This window comes from Pogoniulus pusillus, chromosome 1, assembly GCF_015220805.1.
Source record: "Pogoniulus pusillus isolate bPogPus1 chromosome 1, bPogPus1.pri, whole genome shotgun sequence".
NCBI lineage: Eukaryota > Metazoa > Chordata > Aves > Piciformes > Lybiidae > Pogoniulus > Pogoniulus pusillus.
This window is the reverse complement of record NC_087264.1, coordinates 48,252,719-48,261,988: the sequence shown is the minus strand read 5'-3', so window position 1 is coordinate 48,261,988 and position 9,270 is coordinate 48,252,719. Positions and strand designations below refer to the sequence as shown.

General features: G+C 42.9%; 1 long non-coding RNA gene across 1 annotated transcript; it reads left to right on the top strand.

Annotated features, from left to right (window-relative positions):
- Nucleotides 1-1,703: 1,703 nt before the first annotated feature.
- On the top strand, nucleotides 1,704-8,388 carry LOC135179647 (uncharacterized). The gene is made up of 3 exons (XR_010304065.1): nucleotides 1,704-1,744; nucleotides 2,542-2,733; nucleotides 7,385-8,388. It is a non-coding gene; the product is annotated as an uncharacterized LOC135179647 (long non-coding RNA).
- Nucleotides 8,389-9,270: the final 882 nt, after the last annotated feature.

The following is a 9,270-nucleotide window of genomic DNA, read 5'->3' as shown; positions in this document are numbered from 1 at the left end:
CGTAGCTTGAGGCTGTGTCCTCTCGTTCTGGTGCTGGCCACCTGAGAGAAGAGAGCAACCTCCCCCTGGCTACAGCCTCCCCTCAGGTAGTTGTAGACAGCAATAAGATCTCCCCTGAGCCTCCTCTTCTCCAGGCTATAGTCCATCAGAAGTGTCACCAATGCCATTTGCAAAGGAACAATCCCATTACTGCATGTTACTATCACTCTATTCATCTAAGAATCACATTCAGTCCTCTTTTTAATATTAACATCTGTCAGCTAAGGAGTTACCTGCAAATTACCCATAAATACTGATCGAAAAATGTTAACTGCATCACACAATCTGTTTGACATCTCCAGCTCCTGGAAGTCAAGTAATCATGTCAAGGGTTCATGTTTCTCTCTATGTGGTTGTTACCTACAGGAATGCAGTTGTACATGGCCGTCCATCTGTCCTGTCTCAGGTCACAGGGTTTGCTTTCCCCACCATGCCCCAGAACATTCTGCATCCACATTTTCTAAGCCTGAACACACAATCTTCAGTGCTAATGCAGCTTTTCAGTTTGTGTGGTTCTGGCATTGCAATCAGCCTCTGCAGCTCGACCAAGATTTCCAGAGAGCAGGTTACTGGCTGCCTTTTCACAAAGCACGGGGGTAATCCTTTGAGGCCAGAAGGACAAGGTAAGCAGGGAAGGAGGCATCTTTCAGACAAACACTGCAAGGGATTGAGATAGACCACTAAAGTATGCAGCAGCAGCAGACAAAACAGGCAGGAGGCATGAAGACAGGGAGGATCTGCTGTTCTGGCTGCCTATTTGAGCAAATGCTTTTTCCCCTCACCAACAACTTTCATTCTTCAGCTTGTCACTTACTGTTTTACTTTTCCCTCCATGCTGCTTTCCCCTACAGTGTCCTTTCTCCTGCTGCTTTTCATTCCCAGTCATCTCATTCCCACTTAAACTCACTCTCCCCTGCGAAACCTCTTCATAGAAACAGCATTTCTCCTGCTGCTTTCACATCCCTCTTTTGGCTCTTGGGTGTCACTCCCTTGTCCCTTCTCCTCCTCCTCCAGGAGATTTGAATGTCTCTGGGGCAGGGACCACCTGGAGCTGTGTTCACCCAATCTCTTGTGTAAGAGGGCCCCTATGCTTGCTGATTTTATTTTAGCCACTCTCCTAATAAATGTGACTAATCGCAATAGCACTGTGATGTCTAGTAGGAGAGACTGATGAAATAATTGTGTGATACAGCCAGGCTGATGGCAAAGCAGAGCAGGCATTAGCTGTGCCAGCCTTACATAACATTGCAGGCTGAGTGAGAAGCACCCAGAAGGAGCTCACTTCTTATCTCACCCCTTCCTCCCCCTTTATTATGAAAAAAAAAAAAAAAAAAAAAGAAAGAAAGGATTAATTTCCTCTGCTGCTGCCGCATGCCTGGGTGCAGGTCTCTTGGCTCATGGTGGGGTGGGAGGGACAGCTGCAGCTCTATGCCAGCTCAGGACTTGCTCCAGCTCTGACCCCACGTGGTTTGCTGGGCACAGAGTTAGGTGTCACCGTTAAAAAATGTTCCTCTGCCTTCTGATTCATGATGGGTTTTTTTTCCCATGTTGCAGTGGATGTGAAATATATTAGAGTTTCACTACATAGACTACATGGCTGGGGGTGCCTTTTTTCTCTCATTAATTATAACCCTTGCCTGGTACTGACACTTCTGTCTCTCTCTAGGGCTGATATCTGCTAACCACCTTTCTAAAAGATTACAAGGTGAGAACAGGGCGATGGGTGCGGGTGGGGGATGCCTCTATTACAAGGAGTGAGCACAGAAAGCTTGGATTAGAGTGAACAGCTGGTACAGATTCAATAATCAACTGCTCTGAAAGAAAAGCCTATTTTTTTCTCATCCCATGGCATTAGCGAAGAGGATACCAGAGCTGCCAACCTTACAATTGAAATCTGCCCACACAGAACAGCAAATTCCCTCTGGCTTGCATTTAAATGCTCCTGGCTCATTATAACTCCATACAGCCTTTAATACATACATGTGGTCTGCATATTATCCTGAAAACAGAGCACTGCACTGCTTTTCTCAGCATGTCTCTGCCTTCATTTCAACCCCAAAGGGAGGGATGGGGAGGAGGGAAAGGAGGACAAGGAGCTTATCGAGTTTACAGCTGCTGCTGAAAATATCAGTTTGAATCTCGCTGCTGGTCAGGATTCATTTCTGCAACAGGCAGCAGGTAGGGATGGCAGTGTTGGCTTAATAGGCTTAGGAGGTTGTTCTTCAGCACCTTGCCAAGGAGTCAGCTCACAGCTGGGAGCCATCCCAGTAATCCATGGTTGGAGGAAGGACTGCAGCACCTTCAGCTGTCAGTACCCCTAAGGGAATAGCAGAGCTGGTACTTAATTCTCCATATGAAAAACAGTGAAGCTTGATGCTTGTTGATTTTCCCAGGTATTTTGGCAGTGTTAGCATCACATCAGGGTTAACAAGACCTTCTCTGACCCTACTGGTGGCAGCAGGAGCAGCAGCTGTAATTCACTGTTCTTCATCTTTCTGACAGCATGTCTGCATCTGAGCCCAAGGAGCCAGCCCTGGGAGGCCTCTCTGTTCAAGCAGCATGTGAGTCCTCTTCTAGGGCTGCAGACCTAACCGGGTGCCTGAGCACAGGCTGGGATCTAGAGAGAAGTCCACATGAAGGTGACAAATGGAACAGCTGCCAAATGGGGGCACTTTCCAAGTTGTTATGCCAGATGTGAGTAAGATGTTAAAGTCTTGATACATTGTACTTGGTCCCATCAGCCAGCCTGTTTCTTGGCTTCTCAGTAAAGGTAGAGGAAATGTTTTGCTTTTAATGCCCTCTTCATTCTGGAAGATCAGGATAACAACAGTGACCAGAACTCCTGACATCAAGCAGTTCTGATTCTTAACACAGTACTGAATATTCAAAGAAAGAGACCCCAAAAGCTGGGGCTGTGTGTTTGCAGCCAAATACCCTATTAATAGTCACATCATATTCCTGCTCATTTAGTGGTTTGGCTTTTAGGGGAAAATGTGGCTTGTCCTTGCTGCCTCAAATGCAAGAAGAATGGAAGGGGCTGCATGAAAATGTGTCATCTTGGGTCCCTCCTGTGCTTCTTACAGAAAGGAAAGGAAGATATTAATGCAGATGATTTTGTTACATAAATACATGTTGTATCAGGGCCATTTATAGCATTTGTGGGGGTGTGAAGAACTTCTCCAAGCTGCATATCTCTTTCATAGGATTCAGCTGAACTGAGTAAAAGGACAGAGAGTTCTAAGGTAAACTATCAAGACACATTTAAGCCCAAACAATTCAGTGCAGGACTCACCATGACAGAAAAAAAACTATTTTGCTGACACTTCTGTGGCCTTAGTAATGCTTTTTAACAGAAAGACCTCTTCATGTAATTGGATGAAATTAAGGGGGGGGGAAATCATCTTCAGATTTCAAATAATATGTCTTCCTTTTGTCTTCAGAGAGTTGCAATTTCTTTAAATTCCAAAGGCCTGCAACATTCAATTAAAATGGAAACTTGAAATTCAGAAATCTAATTTTCAGTTTGATCTCAAAGTCATTTAGACTTCAACTAGATGCTTTTCTAGTCAGGAAGGAGCCCAGTTTTGAGTAGAAAATAAAGTCTAGTGGTAATTTAACAAATAAGGTTCAGAACATGCAGAACTTCTCTTGGTCTCTGAGCAGTTTTCTATCATCCTTTCCACTTTAGCCTCATGCCTTATCCATCCCTGGGAGGTGTGCATGGCTCTCTTTACCCACTCTGGCATGCCAATCCATACAGAAGCCAGAGAGCAGATTGTAGTCCTCAGCACACCTATGCCAGCTGGGGACACTGACCCCAAAAACAGACTCAGGTTCTGCTGCAGGCATAGGCTGAGCGTAGTTGGGACTGGCATGGGCAAAGATGGATTTTGCCTTCCTTCTACACTGGAAGTGTCCAGTAACTGGAGCAACAAGAAGATCCTCTGAAGGTTTATTTTCTGCAAAAAATATTGGTTTATATTATTTTCATGGCTAGCTAAGAACATTTTCCTCATGGAAATTAGTTTTGGGGGGGCTATGTTTTACCTACAGTCAGGCATTGGCAAGAGGAAGTTTTCACGGGATTACCCAATCAGTTTTTATTTCTCATGCTCCAAGATCCAATTGTTTTGGAAGTTTGTTTGTTTGTTTTAAGTACATAAAAAACTAACTTCTTATAAATCATCTGCGCCTGGCGATTTGGCTAATTTCCAAACAGCATCTGCAATCAGTGTTTCCCAGAGTTTGCTGTGCAATCCATATAGCAAATCCTGAGTGCTTGCTGGCAGCTACAAGGTGCCCAAAACTAGAGGGAGGAGAGGAAGCTTAAGGAGGAGAAGGGTTACCTAAATAAATCTAACTTAATACTTGGCACATCCATGACAGCCTTGATCCAGAATGTACTGCAAACATGGTAAACAATGCTAGCCTCTTTTCACACAACCAGTCAGAGATATGAGTTCATATTTTGTACACTTCATAGTTTAGGAACGTAACTTTTCTGCCACAGGGGTCAAGTTTCCCAAACCCATGTTTCAAGTTCACCCCGAATCTGCTGCCACCTGTGAATTGCTGCTATAAGAGATTTAAAGCTGTCTTCTGAACTGGTGGTTTAAGCAGAAAAGAAGTCAAGAATTAATTCCATTGTTTACACTGTTTACCACCAGTGTGTGCCATACTTGCTCCTCAATACTACATTCCCTCATTGTGTGGATTATCTTGGATTTATTCTGGAGAGATTCAACTCCAGATGAAAACTTATCCTGCTGTTAAGGGAAGAAAAGTTTAAAATTATTGCTTAGTGTTTATCAAAGGACACAAGAGAAATGCAACATATCATAATGATAAGGATTCCTGGGTGACCCTTTAGACTCCAGAGGCTAACTTTGGTCCAAGTGTTAATAGGAGGAGGAGATTCAAGAGTTCAGAGAAACTTCAGAGAATTAGCTCAGATTATACTTTGTACAGGCTGACTTCTCAAAGCCATAGCTTCTGTTTTCAGACCAGGAAATGAAGTAAAGATCTTTGAGATATACATCCTGAGACAATGAATAAAATTAATTTGCAGTATTGATGCATTTAACACAAAATGAAATAAAATAAGAGAAATATCATAGAATCATAGAATCAACCAGGTTGGAAGAGCCCTCCAAGATCATCCAGTCCAACCTAGCACCCAGCCCTAACCAATCAACTAGACCATGGCACTAAGTGACTCATCCAGTCTTTTCTTGAAGACCCCCATTAGGAACCCTTGAGCTTGGCTCAGATATACACTGGAAAGAGGCATTCAGTACCAATTGTGAGGACAGCTGAATGGGGAGAATAATAAAGACAAAGAATAAAAAGCCCAAGGTTTTTCTACCTTATGTTTCCATTAGAAACAAAATGTTTCCCTGAGACGTTTACTTAACTGCTTACCTCATGCTAAGACCACAAAAGCATTTTTTATTGTATCACAGATGAGATTTAAGACAAGTTAGCAAAACTCAGACCTCACCAAGCAAGTCAGTGTGGCAAGCAGACTAACAATTAATGGGACCTGTAAACAATAAAATGAATGAAAGCATCACCTTAGACTGCCACTCTGCATTACAACAGAGAAAGTAAGGAAAATACAGGAAGTAAGAAGACAGTTCAGTGTTTTCAGCATGTGGCTGGGAAACACCTCATCCTCTCCCCACCCACATCATTCCAGGCAGGTAGTTGACAGCAGAGCAATGTGACAAGCTTTGTTAAAAGAAATCCTGGCAATTAAAACAACACAAAACAAAAAAACCCCAAACTCCAACACCAAACCACCACCAACTAACAACCACAAATACTAGATAAACCTAATCAGTTCAGTGGAGGAAACCAAGAGTGCCCTGATATTGGCAATGGTTGTTCTTCAGAGACATAACTGCTCCTCATGGGTTTACATTAAGAATACATAGATACACAACAGGTACTGAATCCATTTTCCAGAGCCTTTACTTAGGGACCATGAAAGATTCAAACATTTGCATGAATAGGCAAAAGAATAACGACAAAAAAAAGTCACAAATTCATATAAATCTGTGAGAAGTGAAATGACCTTCACTCTTCTTCCCTGATCTCTCATCCTTACAACAGAGAGAATAAAGGTAATTTTACTAGTTACCTTTGGTTCTTTTTCAACAGGCGCAATGAACTGTGTTTTGTCAGGGTAAACCTACTGCCAACGAAGGATGTATTTGTTCCAGTGTGCTGCTTTGTGCACAGTGCTGTACAATAATTACATTATAAGGATACAGACACAGTGTCTATTTAATCACTGTAATACATTACTTTCCTACTCAGTAATTCAACATAAAGTTGCCTTAGATAAATATAATCCTTGTTATTTCATGTATCAATATGAAACCAATCATAGACTCAACCAGGTTGGAAGAGACCTCCAAGATCATCCAGTCCAACCTAGCACCCAGCCCTAGCCAGTCAACCAGACCATGGCACTAAGTGCCTCATCCAGTCTTTTCTTGAACACCTCCCCACCTCCCTGGGCAGCATATACATGTATAAACATACATATGTTGGTTTGTGTTGTACATGGTTGTACACAGACATCTTTGCCTGCTCAAACAGGACCTGCAGCCCAGCTGAATTTGATAAATCTTGCCTCTCTCTATTTGATAAATGCTCCCTTTAAAATCTTTCCTCTATAACATGAAAAGTCAATACCCTAATTTTAAGCTGCCCTTTGAATGCAAGCCAGTATTCAGATGGATATCAACTGCAGGCCTGCTGGTTGTTCTACAGCAGGGTTTGGAAGGCTGCTGTTCTAATGAGCGTGCTAACATTTGATACACACAAACAAAATCAATAGCATTACTTTTTAAAAAGCATGTGGCTTTATCAGGCACATTGTCACTACCCTGTCCTGCAGAAGTTGACTAGAAACCTGCCTATGTGGCTAAACTGATGCATTTGGCTTATTTCTCGACTGTTTACCAGAATGCATAATGCTGGACTTCAAGGACATTCAAAGTCAGCTTCTGCAACACGAAAAATCCTCTGTGCTTATTTTGGTTTGAAGTGTATGCGGTAGCCAGTACCTGAAACTTCCATGTAAGTCTCAATTTTTCTGCACTGCTGTTGGCATAAAAGAGACCTAGGGGACCTAACATAGCCTTTCACATCAGAAATTCCTGCTTCTGTGGTTTCTGAATGAATTGCATAACTGGGCAGAGAATAAAAAGTGTTTTTAGTCACTGATGAATAAATTAACCCTCTATGTCTTCAGAAGATAAACATGCTGAGAGGTTCTTGAATCTAAAGCTTAGATCTGCTTCATCCGATCTAATTCACCATGCTTCCCAAGCAGCTACTGAAAATATTCCGCCCCTGTGACTGAACCTGTAAAGGAAAGGAATTAAATCCAAATGTATCACAGTATCACCAAGGTTGGAAGAGACCTCACAGATCATCAAGTCCAACCCTTTACCACAGCGCTCAAGGCTAGACCATGGCACCAAGTGCCACGTCCAATCCTGCCTTGAACAGCTCCAGGCACGGCGACTCCACCACCTCCCCGGGCAGCTGTGTATATTCAACTCAGATGAAATCATAGGAAGTTCCACCAGAACATGAGGAAGAATCTTCTTTACTTTGAGGGTGATGACACACCAGAAAAGGCTGCCCATAGAGATTGTAGTCTCCTCCTCTGAAGACTTTCAAAACCTGTCTGGGCATGATCCTGTGCAACCTGATCAAGGTGGACATGCATTAGCAGGGCTTTGGACTTGATCCCCAGAGGTCCCTTTCAAACCTGTAATATTCTGGGAATCCTTGTGAAGTCCTGTATGTGACAAATATATGTTTGATCCCATCAATTCATGGCAAGAGGCCACAGACAGGGAGGAAGGGGGGTTTTGAGTGGAGCTGCACTCCTTGCACAGCCATCACAAGAGTATACACTTGGCTTAAAGTAACAGCAATAAATAATTAGAAACTAGAAAGGTTGGTGGAGGAGGAAGGCAGGTGGAAGAGACAGCCTTTGCACATGAGCAAACAGAGGAAGAGTCATACAAAGGACACTACTAGTTTGGAGTTCATACAAAGGACACTTGAGGAAGTGTATGGACACTTGAGGAAGACCCCTTACTTCATCACTGAAAGACCACCAGAGGGACCACTGGATAAAAAGAGACATTCGTGGAAGAGACACCTCCCATTCTTAGAACTGATAAGGCAAACCCAACCTTTTCTTAGAGTTAGTAATGAATATGTAATAGGATAGGATATAAAAAGAGAAAACTGAAAACAAAAGGTGTGCATTAGGGTAGAGCAGAGCCTCCCCACGCACCCAGGCCTGTACATTGCTTGATTCCTGCAACTCTATTAAAGCCTTAGTTTGCATGAACCCAAGTTTATGCCTGTTATTTATGACATGTAGAACTGATACAGAAAAGGACAGACTATCCTTATCAGAGATTCAGAGGATATTCACTGAATGGGAAGCCTGGTAATTCAAATCCTTTCGAAGAATGTTGTGGGTTTGTTTTTGTTTTTTTCACACAATGAGTAATTAGGCAGGGAGGCTCATTGTCACAGGCTCTTATTCAAGTGGAGAATAGAACCAAAGGGAAACAAGGCACTTCAATGAGTTAAAATTACATCAGAAGCACTCAGTCTAAGAATTTGGAAGGAAATATAAATCATGTTCCATGTAATATCGCCCCATAGGGGATTAGGAATGGATTTTTCTCGGTGGCAGATTATCATCACTGGCCTTCTGTGCTGCCTCTTGCTTTGTTCTCCTAGATGCCTGGTGGGTGTCCCTGATAGACAAAATACTAGGCTGGCAGGGTCACAATTGCAGCAACTCCTGCCTCTTCAAAACATTCCTCTCTCTTTTGAGAAAGGGATAACTAAGAGAATGCAAATAGTTTTAGCAAGTGCTTCTTGCTTCTCTTAGAAAGAGCTCTGGGTTGTGTCCTTCTCCAGGCTGCCCACAGCATCACAGAAACAGCAAAGCACACATGTAAGCCTACGCCATTGCTACACCACTGCCTGTGGCACACACAGCCACATGCACACAACTGGTCAGAAGGGAGCATTTAGCAGACACAGGCTTCAGGACACATTATATCAGTCTTGTCACCGTCTTGAATGATATTTATGTGAAAACATGAGCTGAAATGTCTTACTTGAGTACCAGTGGTAGTAAGCAATGCCTGCTGCTGCAACAGTCAGCTCCAGCCTGCTGTG